This window comes from Hylobates moloch, unplaced genomic scaffold (assembly GCF_009828535.3).
Source record: "Hylobates moloch isolate HMO894 unplaced genomic scaffold, HMol_V3 SCAFFOLD_12, whole genome shotgun sequence".
In the NCBI taxonomy this organism is placed as follows: Eukaryota; Metazoa; Chordata; class Mammalia; order Primates; family Hylobatidae; genus Hylobates; species Hylobates moloch.
In genome coordinates this window covers 85,298,023-85,317,133 of record NW_026652287.1, presented here as the reverse complement: position 1 = coordinate 85,317,133, position 19,111 = coordinate 85,298,023, and positions in this window count along the sequence as shown.

Below are 19,111 nucleotides of genomic sequence, written 5' to 3'. Positions count from 1 at the left end.
ACACCTGGCCCTTTGGGAATATTTACTTTTCTTGTATCTGCTCAATCAAAAGTATCAGGTCTTCTATATTGGATTTCTCTTGTATTATTATGTTTCTATTCTAACACACCCTATAGCACTATAAAATATTACAAAGTTTTAGCTACAACCGTGTTTTAATCTAATTATCAACCATAATTGAGAGGTAATATCTGTGTGCACTTTTAGCATGTTAAAGCATAACATCAGGATGGCAGATCCATTCTTCATTTAACATTATTTGTCTTTACGTTAAATTTTGGCATCACTCATTATGTCTTGAGTCACTTCAACAAACCTCTAATCTTACGAAAACCACAGAAAGAAAGGTAGTAGACTTGAAGTTCAAAGACTGGATCAAGGTTGGATTTCATTAATTTTTATTTCTATTAAGCAGATAAAACAATCTATCTTCGCAAAATGCAATGTACCTTTGAGGTTCAAATGAGAAAACAATAGCAAAACATTAAACTAGAAGATTAATATTACAGTGTTATGAATGTTTTTATTGTACCTAAAATAAAAAATACCAGCATTTTCTTCCTATATTCTTTGTCATCTCAGCAGTTCAGTAAATTTCAATGTAATATTTTAAACAAATTTTATATGAAAACCAATATTAAAATATATTTACCTATCCTTTTATATATGCATGAGGTATATACTTTTTAATTTGCAAGAAAATAAATTATTTTCAATATTTATATCATTTTATTAATAGATTAGCACAGGTATTAATGATTCTGACTTACATGGAGAAAGAAGTCTTTTTTTAAATAAAATTAGGGTGTTTTAAAATATAATAAGGCAATAGCATATTATGACTTGCAGTTGTAAATCTCACAAAAAGACGGCTCCACTGACTCTTTACCTTGTAGTTCAGTTTTACCTTTTCATTTTAAGATGTTCATATTAGGTTCAATTTCCTCTTCCATCCTCTATTGAATTTAGTGTCCAGGTTATTTTCATTTCTGTAACTCATCACTATTCATCAGGAATTATTAGTGGTAGTATTTTCTGCTTAAGCAAATGTGTAACAAATTTAAAACCAAAGAAGCTGATCATGAAGTAATCCTAGAAGAAAACATGGTTTTCAGATTTTCCACAGCCTGCACAATAAATTAGGTTGAAGACAGAAAGACTTTTACAGGGAAACTCAACAACACATGTAGAAAACATAGATTTTCGCCTGGGTGCTCATGTTTCTGGATTGTATTTCCTCTAATGCTAATATACTTGATTCAACCTGAGTACTTTTGGCAAATGGTAAATCACTGGGTAGCAAATGCCTACCTGTTGCCTCTTTATAAATTACTAGACATTGTTCGCTCATCCCTGCATTGTCTTATAAATTTTCACTCATTCTCATACCTAAAACAATGTATAATCACATCTCCTTAGTTGTTGTTTTTCTTAACGATTTAACCTAATGGCTTTAAATATAAACTCAGCAGCAAGAAAAAAGGAAAAAGTACTCTTGTTAGCATTTTAGCATTTGTTAGAATCGACCATGTTGGAAATTACCCTTTAATTATTACAGAACCTTGACTATGTTGTTGTTTGAAATGAATGCAACAGAGTTCATAATCTTGACTAACCATGCTATCTGTCCATGGTCTTTGAAAGATGCCATATTTTCAAATATCCCAGACTGGCTCACAATGCTGTCATATGTCACATTGGATTACCTTAGCCAGCTTGTGTTATGTTACATCAAGGATGTGACTAACATTAACCACATGTAATACAGCAGAGCAGTGCTATCCGCCAGGGAAATTTCAAAATGGCACAGTTTTAGAAAACAGAATTTTAGACATTTCTGGTCATTAAGAGAAAAAAAGGCATCTTTAAATTGTTTTAAAAGAGATTTCTATTTTTTTCACTCTCACTTTCAAAAGAGCTGGCAGTTATAGACAAAGCACAACTTGCTATACTCAGTATTGCAAATAAAAGAAACTGTAATATCAAAGCAATGTAGATTCAAGATATTCAAGTGAAACTTAAATGTAAGTACTTTAGAAAACAACATTCAATTGAAATTTTGCAAATTCAGTAAATAACTTTAATAAAAGAGGAAGCAAATGATGTGTAATTTAACTTTACCTCAGGTTCCACAGGTTTCACTTTGTAAAATGATTATATATTTATGTATCTTTCAGGGAATAAATTATTTTGCTTATCAACAAAATAAAGCAATTATTTGCTTACCAACAAAATAATCAGACCAACAGTGCAAATCATATTTCTAATATATGTAATCTAAATTTATATAAATCAATGAATAAAAATTAAGTATTTAAAATACTGTTAACAGTAGCATGTAACTAATAATGTTTATAGTAGCATGTAACTAGTAATGTTACCTTACAGGGTTCAACAAAGTCCTAATATTCTATCAATCTTCAAAGATACTAAGACTTGCCATGAAGCCACTAGAGTTCATTGCCAGTAACAGGAGCAAAAACTCCAGTGAAAAAGATTCTGGCCTGATTAATGTCTACATGTATAGTAGAGATACAGAGCAGCTCTGCTTTTTCCAAAAATGAAATCAGCAAGAACATGGTCTCTCAGTTAAGCTTATTCACGGATATGCAGGATTAACCACCTGTATAAGTAGATACACCCCACCCCTTTCAAATTGGAATTTACAAATACTTCACACCTTTTACAATTCTTTTGTTTCCAGTAAACTTAATCTTAAACCACTTGGAAATCTCTAACTCTTTTGGCTTTACTTCTCCGTCTACCCTGGATCCTACTTTAACTGAAAGTCTCATAGTAGTACTGAAAAATAATGTTGCATTCCTGTTCTTGTTACCCACTTTTATATCATGACAGTTATTCCAATTAAAGAAAATTATTTGAGCCATATATATTGGAGCCAAATTAAATTTAAGGTTTCTTCTCTCAGTAGGGTTATATGGTTTTCTTATTACTCTGCATTCTCTTCCTACTTACTATCATTTAACGAGTGTTTCTCAAAAAGGTGTGGTTTTGCAGCCCTGTGGAATATTTGTTAAACACTGCAGACATTTTTGGTTATCATGACCCAGGGGTTGCTACGGACATCTGTGAGCAGAGGCTAGGGATGCTCTAAACATTCTGCAATACGCAGTATCGCCCTGTACAATAAAGATTAGGCCAAAATGTCAGTGTTCCAAGGTTGAGAAACTTTGTCTTGAGCTTCAATTATACCACCTATATGACTAGGCATTAAGATTTTTACTGCAGATGGCTCCTTTGAATCTTTGGTCCTTGTATTCAGTTCTCTATATAATATCTCCACTTGCATGTCCCAAAGTTGTTCAAACTCAACTTGTCACAAACTAATCTTAAATTTTGTTCTATAAGTCTTCAACTCCAGTATTATTGAATAGCATCACTACCCACTACCTAGTACCACAGCCAGACACTGTGCCACCCTTCCCATCTTTCTTCCCCATCCACTTGCCCAATTCATTACAGAGCTCTCCCATTCCCAATGCCTAAATATTCTCTAATGTATCCACTTCTTTCCACTATAATGTCAAACACCGTAAGCAAACCACTTGGACACCCCAGATCCCAGATCCATTCTTAAATTTCCTGAATCCATTCACCAAATGCCTCTGGAGTGTTTTTTTGTTTGTTTGTTGTTTGTTTATGAAAGCTTGACTCTCATCATGCCACCCTACTTTCTACCATATGCAGACTTAAAAAACTCAATATTCTGTTCTTGTCCCTGCTTGCCACTCCAGTGTTCATTTTATCTTTCTTCAGGTTTCTCCTTTAGATAATCTCATGCTTCACATGTAATTTCATTAATTTCACAACACACGTATTACCTTTCAATAATTATTCTTAACATCTTAAATTATTTTTACTGATATTTAAAATAATTTTTTAACTTAACTCAGAAAGTTAGAAGTCATCACCATCCCTTTTAGCCAATGTCTTCTTCATTCTTGAGTTCAGCTTTTTAGAATGTATCTTTTTGTTTTTCTAAATGAAGAATAAGTACTATATTTTCCATGTATCTATACACATAAATATGTATTCTTATTGTCTTATACATTAGTCTAGTGATCACATTGTTGGCCATAACTTTTTTTTAATCTTCATTTTTTTTTCTGATACTTTGTACTATAGAGATGTCAGAAACTAGACTTATGTTTTTTGGTAGGTATTTTTTTCCTGTTTATAGGGATTATTTTAAAAATTATTAAATGTAATTACATGTAATTAAAATAGTTTTCTAATATGTATCTAGTTGAATGTCTTTTCTAATATTAAAAAATAATAATGATGAGAGTATTGTTGATTAAATCCTTAGTATGAGTCAAATACTAACTGTTTTATATAAAGTATTTAATCTCCAAAATTACCATGTGAGCTCATTACTTTGTTATCCCCATTCTACCAATGGGAAAACTGAAATTTATAAAGGTTAAGCAGTTTCCCCAAGGATGTACAAATGGGCTTAAATGAGGCCGTAAGACTAATTCTTGCTAATTGAACGACGGTAAAAGTAATTTGTCATTTTGTGGAGAAGACAAAACAGACTGTCTTCCCACAGTCTCTCTCATCAACTTACCAGTTGTTTTTTGACACCCAGGGTGACTTTGAAAGCCATTGTCATAGATGAAAGTGCCTCTATCAAATGACTCCATGAATGACTGCATGGAACAGAAGTCCTTCTCAGCTCCAACCAGAAATACCTACACGGAATTTCTAGGTGAGTGAAGCATAAATCTGTATTATGTTAAGCTTCTGGGCAGGGCACGGTGGCTGACACCTGTAATCCCAGCACTTTGGGGAGGCTGAGGTGGGCAGATCACCTGAGGCCAGGAGTTCGAGACCAGACTGGTCAACATGGTGAAACCCTGTCTCTACTGAAAAAAAAAAAAAATTAGCTGGACATGGCGGCAGGCACCTGTAATCCCAGCTACTCAGGAGGCTGAGACAGGAGAATCGCTTGAACCCTCCTGGAGGCGGAGGTTGCAGTGAGCTGAGATCGCGCCATTGCACTCCAGCCTAGGGGACAAGAGTGAGACTTCATCTCAAAAAAAAAAAAAAAGCTTCTGAAATTTTGCAGTTTAGTATTGTTTCTCTCTAAATATTTATTAACACAGTCAAAAGCAAAAAAATAAAGCTACACATTTAATCTTTACTGGGTAAAACAGGGTGTGCCATAAATGTTCTTTCAGTGTATGTTAAAGGAAAATACAGTTTACTTTAGATAGAAAATTAACTATGTTGGACTGGCATTGGTAAGGTACCTGTTCTGAATGGTTTTCCTACTGATAGTATTAGTACAGCCTATCCCTACGTGGAAAGATTACAAACATCAAACATTTGCATAACAAGCATATTCATAGCTAAGTATATAAAAGTCAGAATGTGCTGAGGATCTTCAGGTTGATTATAACATTTTTGTATCCAGTAGGCCCTTAGCGATATTTAAAAGTATATTATTTTTATTAAAAAGTTAAAATGCTTAACCCCTTTAACCTCAATTTTAATTATGGTAATCCATTCAAAGCAAATTATGCTAAAACACATAAAAACATAAAGATGTGCATAAAAATATCTTTCATTTATAAGATTAGTTCCTGTAAAAATTGGAAACAAATTGCATGTCAGGGAAAGGGGCATGTATTAAGGAAATCATGGCACTAATGTTTTTGTTTAATTATTCATCCATTTTGTTGTTCAGAAGTATATAGCTCCATACATACAAAGACAGTAAAATATAAAGACAGTGAAATTGATGTGTCCTAAATTGGAGCTTTGGTGTAATCTTGCCATATCTGCATCTAAGTTTGTTCTGTTTATACGCCTTTATGGGTGTATATGTTTGTATTTATATCTCTATTCCAAGATTTTCTCTTGCAGCCTTTTTTATCTTTGTTGTATTACATTTACTAAAATATTTATCTGTTTATTGCTTAAAAGATGAATTACACAAAATAATTATATAAAAACTATCATCATGTTTATTTTAAGGAGTGGGTTGAGGATTTTTTTATTAGATCATAATGTGTCCTTTTTACTAGGAGTCATGAAAAAAAAATCCCTCCAATTCCAGGCATAACTGAACTGCTCATGTGCAAGAATTTAATTTTCAATTTGGACTAAGAATCGAGTAGTTGATGGTCACTACTTTGGCTTCTAGGAAGCTGAGCTAAAATCAGGGCTTGTTTCTAATGTGTGCAGGATTTTGTGGCACATGTTTTATGTTCTGAATTCCACCTGGCACCATTCTCATTTTTAATCCTTATTTTACTTTTATTACATTTTCATTATTTTAATTAATTATACATAATTCTAGTGTTGCGTCTTAGCAGTACCTACTTTAGGGAACAGGAAAATCTACCTTTAAAGCCTGTTGATAACCACATTGAGCAATAGGTGGGGAGAAGGTTATATTCCTGCACAGTTAAGACAAAATATGTTCTAAGATGAAAAAGCACATATTTATTACCGAATTAACATCACTTTTACTTCTTATTTGTGTTCATTCATTGTGCACTGAGATTTCATTTATTTTCTCCAATCAGTTATTTTAATCGAGGTTATGCCTTTTCTTGCAAACTGTAGACCTCAGAATCCACAAGTAAGATGTAAAAACTAGGTAGCAGGCATGAAAGGTCTTGTTAGCAGATGTGTTAAATTTAGTTGTCTAAAATGAGATACTAGCTACATTTATTTATTTAAATATTTATTTTTAATGGAGATGACAAGGCACAGACTCTGGGCTTATACTGCTTGGATTCAATACTCACTTCCACTATTTAGTAGTTGTGATGCTTAAAACAAACTATTAATGTAGTCTCAATTTTTTCATCTGTCAATTGGGAATAATAGTATCTATCTCAAATGTACTTTGTGAAGTCTAAATAAGCTAATATGTTTAAAAGTGCTTAGGATGTAGCTTGGCACTTCATCAGCATTGTGTGTGTTAGTTGTTGTCTCCTTGCAATTAAAACATAGTTTCAAAATGCTTGATACTAACTATTAAGTAAGAAATCCTTGAATGAGGTATGCTCACTTTAAGTATACCTACTAACTGACTGAATCTGGATAATTAGCTCTTATTCTTTGCCAATTATAAATTGTAGATAATGTTACTGCTTTACACAAAACACTAACTAGTGTTCACAGCAGGGAAGAATAGTTAGCAAAGCCTCCAATTAGAGTTTTGTTTATACTTCCACTGGGAAAGATGATTTGTTAGTTTAAAAGATACTTATTGTGTTGATTACAGGTGTCAGCACATTCAAATTTTGGCTGTGCTCGAATACCTGCTGTGAGATGTAAGACACAAGAAAATCAAGCCTAATTGTTTTAATTCAAACGTATTTTCATTTACAACTGTGCTGATTGCTTTGACCCTGGCTAAGTAACTTATTTAAAACTAATGTTTTTAACTACATAAGTAATTTGACCTAAATCGATTAATTTCTTATTGCTGTCTTTGCTACTGAAAATAGCTTACGTTTAATACATAAGCATCCAGTACATTTATTACATTTATTTTTTATGGAAATAAATTAGGAGTTCAATTCATCTTTAGAAGGGCCTATCATGTATATGTGGTTGTGGGCATGACTGGCACATTTTTAAGTTCAAAGAATTCAGGAATTAACACTCTAAATTACTCAAGTAGAACACATTAAAGAAACTACCAAAAATGAATTAAGATTTTTAAAAAATGCCATCATAGATCCCCCAACATGTAATCTTTATTCCTGGGTATGAGCGTGGGATGGATTTAAGGGGGCAATGGCTGACTACCTTCATGCAAAAAGAAGCTAGATTGTGACACTTCTAGATGTCTTGATTTCTATGAGACCCCCAAAAAGTTATTACAGGGAAATGCACAACCTTAAAGTGAACCTACAGACTTGGACACGTTATATTCCCTTTATAATCCCACAATATGCTTAAGGTATTTAATATTTCATTTATTTTATAACCAGCTCTTCAGAATTTAGTTCCAAAAAACAAAATCATGCAAATATTTTAAACTTCTTCACACTGATACAAGCTATTTGTTACTGCTGCTATTTTATTGAAAGAATAGAAATGGAAAATATTAGATAAGTGAAAAAAATTAACCAGTGTACTGAACTAATATTTCTCTTTTTTTTCTTATCTTTCAACAAAATGCCTATCTCTTTCATTAACTTTAACTTTCGGGACTCTTAGCTTGGCTTATAATAAAATAAACAACCTAAGGTTGTCTTCCCTGTCTAAGTTAATTTGAATCAGAAGAGAATATTTACCTTTTCTTGGAATTTGTGTGATTCAAGGTTAGTCTATTTTGGAAAGACTGAGTGAGGCAAACCTAATCCTTTTCTGAAGCTCATTAATTGGAAGCAGGACCACACTGCAATAGCCTTTTCTAAACTGAGGGGAAAAATTAAGAATTTAAATGAGGTGAAAACTCCAAAACAAGATTCTCCCAGTGGCCTCTTCTGTTTATACAGTAACACTCTAAATAAAAAGCCGACACCATCCGTGTTAAATTTCACTAGTTAACTGATAAGCTGGAGCAGAGAGTGCATTGACACTCTGGGTAGTCCTGTCAGTCACTCAGGCAGAGTCCATACATAATGCATGAGGATTTCCACTTTACTAGCAATGCTATTTTTTAAGTCAATGGATGAATAGATAAATTGATAGAGAAATAGAGAAATAAAGGGGCTAGACATTCAATTTAAACTCCCCTCAGTATTACTATCAGATTTGAAGATTTTAAATATTATTTAAGCTTCTCGAAGTGAATGAAAATACACCGGCATTTTGTACTGTGTCTATGAAGATCTGGAATGCATAACATTCCTTGTAATTTTGCAACTGACCACAATGTCACAATCTTGCACTATTTCAGCTGTCTCCACAATGAAAACCAAATTGTAGGTTAAAATTACTTGCATAACGGAATGAAATTCTTGCACTAGTACTTTAAGCCTTGTCTAGATTTTAAGCACTCACTTAACCACCAATTTTTTTTTCATCAGTTATAACTAACCAGTAAATTTCTCAAATCCACAAATTAGTTACTAAATGACTTTTTGGCATGTTTGGGCTATAAAAAATAATTCCGGTGCAAAGCATGGTTCATCATCTTTATTCAACTATGTTTCAATGGAGAAAAACACCAGTATCTTTTACGCTGAAGCATCTGAACACAGCTCAGAAGCATAGAAGGACAATTACTTTTTCCAAGGAGGCATCAGGGTGTGTCAAAGGAGCATGGACCTTGAGTTATGACACCTGGAATCTAGTCCCTGCTCTGCCACTAGCCAGTTGAGGAAACATGGGCAAGCCTCTGGGTCACCCCTATGTCATGTGAAAAATGAAGATGTTAGATGATCTCTTCTGTTCCTTCTATCTCAACTCGATGAGACCACAATATTTGAATTATTTATGCACAAACAGTGGCATCCAAGCCTGTAGATCTGGAAGACTCACTGGCCTTCCCTTTACATTTACATGCAAACTGCCCAAAAGATGAGTCTGCACAAAAAAATCTTCAAGTTCACCTCTGTCTGCATTTTTTGTCCTTTTCATCTAGAGCATAATGTAGAGTCTGTAAATTATACGTAATACAGTACAAGACTGTGGTACATGATCACATGTGTTTGGGGGGAGTTATATTAGATTTTCAAAGGAATCTATGACCTTAACTATGATGTCTATCTTAATCCATCTATAAGATCTGGCCACAATATAATCCCATCTCCTACCACAGTTTCAAATATTTCTTTTTAAATAAGATTTTTTTTAAATTTTTTTCTTTTGAGTGCAGGGGTACAAGTGGAGGTTTGTTACATAGGTAAACTTGTGTTACGAGGGTTTGTTGTATAATTTCATCACCCAGGTATTAAGCCTAGTATCCATTAGTTATTTTTCCTGATCCTCTCCTTCAACCCACCTTCCACCCCCTGAAAGGCCTCAGCGTGTGTTGTTCCCTTCTATGTGTCAATGTGTTCTCATCACTTGCTCCCACTTGTGCCTTAAATAAATGTTCTAAGTTTTTATATTTTTAAGTTATAGAACAGAAACTTTAATCCAATTCTTTTTTACTTCAAAACCTTAGTTATTTTATGGGGATATAAATCCCAATATTGACTTGAAAATCTTCTTTAGTTCCTAACGCTTTAGCTCCTACAATTTAAGCCACAAGGTACTCATTTCCAAGATGGATACTATTCCTTGAAATATTGACTGTTCACTCAAATATTTTGGAGCACCCACTATGATCCAGTAATGGTGTGAAGAGGCTTGTTATTAGAATAAGATAGTTAAGCAAAGCCTCTTTGATTAGGCGCCTTTAAGCAGAGACCTGGAGCTAGAAAAGGGGTAAACCTTGGAAATCTAAGACGGAAGAACATTCCAGGCAGAAGAAAGACCAAGTAATAAGACCATAATGGTGAAGGCTTCTCAGAGTTCCAGGAATAGCAAGAAGTACATCCTGGTAATTAAAAGGTGTACAGAAGTTAGAGGTTACCAGAGGAGTAACCAGGCTTTTTGCTAAGGACTTTGACTTTTTTATTCTGAGGGTTGTTAGCAGAGGAGTGGTATGATCTATCATATGTTTTAAATAAACAACTCTGCCTGTTCTGTGGACCATAAATTGAAAGCGGGCAAGAGTGAAACAGAGAGACCATTTAGGAAAAAATTGTATTAATTTAGATGGGACAGGATGCTGGTTTATATCAGGATATAGTAGTGAATATGATAAATGAATTCTGGATATATCTTGAAGGTAGAGTTACCAGATTTACTTATCGATTGAATGTAAAGCGTGAGTGAGAAAAATAAGTATAGAGCAACTCTTTTTTTTTTTTTTTTTGCCACCTCAGTAACTGGAAAAATGGAGTTACCATTTTCTAAGATGCGGAAAGACTGCCAAAAGGTATGTGGGTGGAGAAACTGAAATAAAAACTTTGTCTTTGATCATCTTAAGTTTAAGATATCTATTAGATATGCTAAGTCCCAGAAGAGTCTAGCCAAGTACATTTATGTAGATGTTTTTAACAACATAACGATTGTGCTTCAAGTCATAGGACTGGATGTGAAATTACTTAGGGAATGAGCATAGTTAGAGAAAGAGAAAAAGAAAAGAGGGTCAATCACTGCACTTTGAAGCATTCTTACATTTACTAGTCAGAGATATAAGGTAAAATCAGGAAAGGGACTGAAAAGTGACTCATTAATAGATGGTGACATGAACTAATGGGTGTATACAATTGTAAGGTTTTAAAAAGAAATGACTTGCATATTGTGAATCCTCAATAAATAAAAGTTACTTATTGAAAAGCTTATGAATAAGCTCTATTCATAATAACTTCTCTAGGCTAAGTCTAAAATTTTAACATCAATTGCCCACAGGCCATCGCTATCTAATTGTTCCACTACTACCTCAAACTCAATGTTTAAAATTGAGCTTACTCACCTTCCCTGTAAACTAGATGCTTCAATTGTGTGCACTGTCTTGGTTTTGAGCATCAATGCTCTCCAGACAGGGTAAAGTAAATTCAATTTCCAAAAAGAATTTTTCATGTTTACACGGTAGTTTTGCTTAAATGAAAGTTCTCATGAGCTCACTTTCTGAAGCATGAATCCAAACTTCTGGATTTCTTAACTGTGCATTCAAGGTCCTCAGCAATTTGCCCCTTTCTTTGTAGGGACCTTTTCAAAGCTCACTTCACATTCCTACTTGCTTTTAAGAATAGCCTGCTCCACTTTTTGATGAGGTTGTTTTTTTCTTGTAAATTTGTTTCAGTTCTTTGTAGATTCTGGATATTAGCCCTTTGTCAGATGAGTAGATTGCAAAGATTTTCTCCCATTCTGTAGGTTGCCTGTTCACTCTGATGGTAGTTTCTTTTGCTGTGCAGAAGCTCTTTAGTTTAATTAGATCCCATTTGAAAAAGTGGGTGAAGGATATGAACAGACACTTCTCAAAAGAAGACATTTATGAAGCCAACAGACACATGAAAAGATGCTCATCATCACTGGCCATCAGAGAAATGCAAATCAAAACCACAATGAGATATCATCTCACACCAGTTAGAATGGTGATCATTAAAATGTCAGGAAACAACAGGTGTTGGAGAGGATGTGGAGAAATAGGAACACTTTTACACTGCTGATGGGACTGTAAACTAGGTCAACCATTGTGAAAGTCAGTGTGGCGATTCCTCAGGGATCTAGAACTAGAAATACCATTTGACCCAGCCATCCCATTACTGGGTATATACCCAAAGGAATATAAACCATGCTGCTATAAAGACACATGCATACGTATGTTTATTGCGGCACTATTCACAATAGCAAAGACTTGGAACCAACCCAAATGTCCATCAATGATAGACTGGATTAAGAAAATGTGGCACATATACACCATGGAATACTATGCAACCATAAAAATGATGAGTTCGTGTCCTTTGTAGGGACATGGATGAAGCTGGAAACCATCATTCTCAGCAAACTATCACAAGGACAAAAAACCAAACACCGCATGTTCTGACTCATAGGTGGGAATTGATCAATGAGAACACATGGACACAGGAAGGGGAACATCACACACCGGGGCCCGTTGTGGGGTGGGGGGAGGGTGAGAGGGATAGCATTAGGAGATATAACTAATGTACATGACGAGTTAATGGGTGCAGCACACCAACATGGCACATGTATACATATGTAACAAACCTGCACGTTGTGCACATGTACCCTAGAACTTAAAGTATAATTATATATATATATATATATGTATATAAAGAATAGCCTGCTCCAGCCAACATTAGTAATTCTCTCTTGTCAAGTCTACTGTGTACACTACTGCCAAGTTATCTCTGTTTAGATTATCTTTCTTTCCATCTCTGTTTGGTTCAATAATATTTAAGACTTTGTGTTGTCACAATATCACAATTCCATTTTCTTGGGATTTTACCCATTATTTTAGGGCTGACTCCAGTGAAGTGTTATTCACAAGCTTTCTGCCATCTCCATTCAGAAGGGATCTTACTGTCTTCTCAGAGCATTTGTCTCCTTCCTGGCTTACAACATATCCAGTTTGAACCTTATCTTCTTTAAAATTACTTAGGCATGGCCTCATAGACCTTCTAGATTTTAAACTGCTCCAGAGGCCATGAATACTATCTACCAACTCTAACACCTTCCCTAAGTATTTTTGTCAAAATTCTGTCTCAATTTTTACAAACCTTACTTGTTGAACTGTATTCACTGTATATTAACTGCCTTATTTTACAAAACGAAGCACCGATGCCTAGCAAGCTTAAACTACCTGCTCAGGGGCCACATACTGACCTTGGTAGAATTATGCTCGGTTCACTTTTTCTTCCCATTCTACCACAGTAAATACAGATAATAAATAATCATATATTTGATTAACAGAGAAGAATATAAATATTTTAAATGGTATAGAATAGTGTCTGACTTTATAGTATCCCAAATCAATAATGCTTTCAGTTCTTGAAAAAGGTATGTATTATCAAATTATGTTGATAAATATATATACCTACCCAGTTGTGCCCTAAGAAAACCAGTAGCATCTATTTTGTAAAATTACTTGCAAAATATAGTTTCATCATTTCACTTTCTAACTTTTTTTAACAAAAGCTTTATTGAAGTGTAAATGACTTAGAAAAATGCACATATTTACACAGTTTGATAGGTTTTGATATATATTTATACCCATAAAAACCTCACCACAATCAAGATTGTGAATATATCCATCACCCTCAGTAGTTTTCTCATGCCTCGTTTTACTCCTTCCATACTCAGCCTTCCAGTATTTGCCTCACTGAAACCCCAGCAACCACTATTCTGCTTTCTGTCACCATAGAAGAGTTTGCATTGTTTTGATGTTTTATAAAATTGGTCTATATACCCTATGCTTGTGTTTTCTGACTTCTTTCACTCAGCATAATTGTTTTGAAATTCATTCATTTCATTGCATTTCTCAAAAGTTCGTTCCTTTGTATTGCTGTAAATAGTATTACATTGTATGGGTGTACCACAGTTTGTTTTTCCATGCACCTGTCGATGGAAATTTGAGTTGTTTTCAGTTTTGGTTATTAAAATAGAGCATCTAAGAACATTAATGTACGAGTTTTTGTATGCACATATGCTTACTTACACGTGAGTAGCTACCTAGTAGTGTAATAGGCAGATCATATATCTGTACGTGTAGCTATTTAAAAAATTGCCCCAGGTATTTTCCAAAGTGGTTTTACTATTTTCCCACCATTTCCAGCAGTGTATGGGAGTTTGAGATCTTCCACAGCCTTGACTCAACTTACTTGATTTAATTAGTCTTTTGAATTTTAGCCATTATAAGAGGTGTATAGTAATTCACCTTTTAACTTTTAAAACACTTACTATGTGCCAGGCATTGGCAGTGGGAATATAATGCTTAATAATATGTCCCTTCTTTCACAGATGTGACAGTCAATGAGAAAATAATAATCAAACTCATAACTTCAAGTACAATATGGTAAACCCTTCAATATAGGTACAGAGAAATTCTTTTAGAAACATAGGGAAGTGAAGTCAAAGAAAGATTATGGAAAACTTTTAAAGATTTAGAAATAGAAAGATACCTTGACTCAGCTAGATATGCAAGGCTGGTTCAACATACGCAAATCAATAAATGTAATCCAGCATATAAACAGAACCAAAGACAAAAAACACATGATTATCTCAATAGATGCAGAAAAGACCTTTGACAAAATTCAACAATGCTTCATGCTAAAAAGTCTCAATAAATTAAGTATTGATGGGACGTATCTCAAAATCATAAGAGCTATCTATGACAAACCCACAGCCAATATCATACTGAATGGGCAAAAACTGGAAGCATTCCCTTTGAAAACTGGCACAAGACAGGGATGCCCTCTCTCACCACTCCTATTCAACACAGTGTTGGAAGTTCTGGCCAGGGCAATCAGGCAGGAGAAGGAAATAAAGGTTATTCAATTAGGAAAAGAGGAAGTCAAACTGTCCCTGTTTGCAGATGACATGATTGTATATCTAGAAAACCCCATTGTCTCAGCCCAAAATCTCCTCAAGCTGATAAGCAACTTCAGCAAAGTCTCAGGATACAAAATCAATGTACAAAAATCACAAGCATTCTTGTCCACCAATAACAGACAAACAGAGAGCCAAATCGTGAGTGAACTCCCATTCATAATTGCTTCAAAGAGAATAAAATACCTAGGAATCCAATTTACAAGGGATGTGAAGGACCTCTTCAAGGAGAACTACAAACCACTGCTCAATGAAATAAAAGAGGATACAAACAAATGGAAGAACATTCCATGCTCATGGGTTGGAAGAATCAATATCGTGAAAATGGCCATACTGCCCAAGGTAATTTATAGATTCAATGCCATCCCCATCAAGCTACCAATGACTTTCTTCACAGAATTGGAAAAAACTACTTTAAAGTTCATATGGAACCAAAAAAGAGCCCGCATCGCCAAGTCAATCCTAAGCCAAAAGAACAATGCTGGAGGCATCACGCTGCCTGACTTTAAACTATACTACAAGGCTACAGTAACCAAAACAGTGTGATACTGGTACCACAACAGAGACATAGATCAATGGAACAGAACAGAGCCCTCAGAAATGATGCCGCATAGCTACAACTATCTGATCTTTGACAAACCTGACAAAAACAAGAAATGGGGAAAGGATTCCCTATTTAATAAATGGTGCTGGGAAAACTGGCTAGCCATATGTAGAAAGCTGAAACTGGATCCCTTCCTTACACCTTATACAAAAATTAATTCAAGATGGATTAAAGACTTATATGTTAGACCTAAAACCATTAAAATCCTACAAGAAAACCTAGGCAATACCATTCAGGACATAGGCGTGGGCAAGGACTTCATGTCTAAAACACCAAAAGCAATGGCAACAAAAGCCAAAATTGACAAATGGGATCTCATTAAACTAAAGAGCTTCTGCACAGCAAAAGAAACTATCATCAGAGTGAACAGGCAACCTACAGAATGGGAGAAAATTTTTGCAACCTACTCATCTGACAAAGGGCTAATATCCAGAATCTACAATGAACTCAAACAAATTTACAAGAAAAAAACAAACAACCCCATCAAAAAGTGGGCAGAGGACATGAACAGACACTTCTCAAAAGAAGACATTTATGCAGCCAAAAAACACATGAAGAAATGCTCATCATCACTGGCCATCAGAGAAATGCAAATCAAAACCACAGTGAGATACCATCTCACACCAGTTAGAATGGCCATCATTAAAAAATCAGGAAACAACAGGTGCTGGAGAGGATGTGGAGAAATAGGAACACTTTTACACTGTTGGTGGGACTGTAAACTAGTTCAACCATTGTGGAAGTCAGTGTGGCGATTCCTCAGGGATCTCGAACTAGAAATACCATTTGACCCAGCCATCCCATTACTGGGTATATACCCAAAGGACTATAAATCATGCTGCTATAAAGACACATGCACACGTATGTTTATTGCAGCACTATTCACAATAGCAAAGAGTTGGAACCAACCCAAATGTCCAACAACGATAGACTGGATTAAGAAAATGTGGCACATATACACCATGGAATACTATGCAGCCATAAAAAATGATGAGTTCGTGTCCTTTGTAGGGACATGGATGAAACTGGAAAACATCATTCTCAGTAAACTATCGCAAGGACAAAAAACCAAACACCGCATGTTCTCACTCATAGGTGGGAATTGAACAATGAGAACTCATGGACACAGGAAGGGGAACATCACACTCCGGGGACTGTTGTGGGGTTGGGGGAGGGGGGAGGGACAGCATTAGGAGATACACCTAATGCTAAATGATGAGTTAATGGGTGCAGGAAATCAACATGGCACATGGATACATATGTAACAAACCTGCACATTGTGCACATGTACCCTAAAACCCTAAAGTATAATAAAAAAAAATTATGGAAAAAAAAAAATCATATGTGATGGTAAGTATGTTGATTTCATTGACAAAAATAGGATTTAAAAAATGTTTTCAAACACTATTAAGATCACTATCATTATATTTTTAAAAGTAAAAATAATTCGATATACAGAAAAGAAAATACACTATTTTCTGGAATATTTGATAATCAAAAAGTTTTGATTATTGATGCCCCATCGCAAAGTGTGGTATTTATATGGATCAGTGTGCATGGTGGAGACCCAAAGATTAAATATTCAAGGAAACTGCCTGTTATCATAAATAAAATGATAAATTAATAGTGAAATGTTTCACTTTTTAGTTAAAATTATTTTATATGAAAACATTCTAACATATGAATGAAAATTAAAACACTTTTATGTTTCTCTTGCTTGAACTATGATGATGAATAAGGGACAAATATATGTATATGTCCATATTAATTGCAATATTAGAGAGAATTAAAATCGAGTTGCATTTTACATGAGGTTCATTCCATTGGAATGGAAGAGTGACTAACAGTGAAGAATCTGAGTCATGAATCTATCGCTTATTAGCTGTGATCATTTGAACAAGTTACTTAACTTTTCTGGCCATAATTTTCTTAACTTGTAATTAAAGAATATGGTAGTATCCCACTAAGATCCCCAATAGGTTGTGAATTTTAAGTAAGGCATTTCAAATAATGCACTTACAACAGTGCTTGGCACGAACTAAGTGGTGAATAAGTGTTAGAAATTAATATTATTTTATTAGTAGTAATGCAAATAGACTGTTCAAACTATACCTTCTTTCAAATATTTGTGACTTATAATTTATCTCTACTCTACCCATGTAAGCATGTGCTATTTTAAACTCGAAGTTTCAAGAAATATTTTATACTGATATTGTTTTGAATTTGACAAAAATCTTTAGGATAAAGGAAAAAACGGTACTTAAAAAGAAGTATGTAATTTTTGGTTAAATGTAGGCCCAGAAATTGGGGATTTTGGATCTTTCCCAAATGATCTAATGAGTTGCTTTCTACTGAAGGAAGGCTATATGTTTTCTGCACAAAACAATATTTGCTTTTTGGAAAGGTGAATTCACTCTCAGGGACTGAACTCCCATCTCTGTGTTGAGCCATACAGGTCCATACCTTCTATCCAGATTTCTCTTCTGATCACTGTCAGAAAAATTCACTCAAGTGCCTTCTCTCTTTTGATATTTTACATGCAAATTTAACTCAACATCTCTGAGAATAATTTCATCATATTCCCACCCCACTCCCACACCCCCAATCTTCTCCTCCATTATTTACTAGTGATCCAGGCCAGAAATCTGGGAGTCATTATTTATTCCATTCTTTCCCTCACTTCACACATTTAATTACTGGTAAATTCTGCATATTTTGTTCTCTGATAGTTCCTTGTATGAATGGTGGTGACAACAGATCCTTGCTAGCCCTGGGAAGTTCTAGACTTTACCTGTTGTTCTAGTTTAAATATGGGTTACACTCTTTCATGCTCAAAGAAGTTGCAGTTTGATGACAAAATATATCCTACTCATTTTCCTTTTTATCCTTTCAACAGCCAATGACACTACTAAAGTTAAAATCCTAGTCACCTCTTCATGGATTTGTACGATAATATCCTAAATGATCTCCAATCCTCCAATCCTTTTTCACTTCAATTAAAAATGTACATTGAAAATTGAATGGTCTTTCCATAAGGCAAATTTGACATTTACTTCCATGCTTAAACCTACAAGGGATTTAACATTTATAGGAGACCAGGCAGATAAAACCCAAAGTCCTTACATCAGTCATATAGATGTTTCTAATGTCAAACCACTCTTGCCTTTCTATAATAAACCTTTTTATTTTTGTATATAATTTTATTCACTGTTGAATTGAGCTTTTATTTACAGTTGTTGAATCTGTATTCATGATTAAGCTAGGCTCATACTAAGTAATTTTCCCGTTATGTGTGTGTGCTGTCAATATCTGTTTTGACATCAAAATGATACCAGCATCACAAAAGGAAAGCATTTTTTGAATGTTCCTATTTGGAAAAAATGGTATAAGAAAGGAATTCCCTGATTCATGGAATTTGATGCAATATACCTATGAAACCACTTGTTC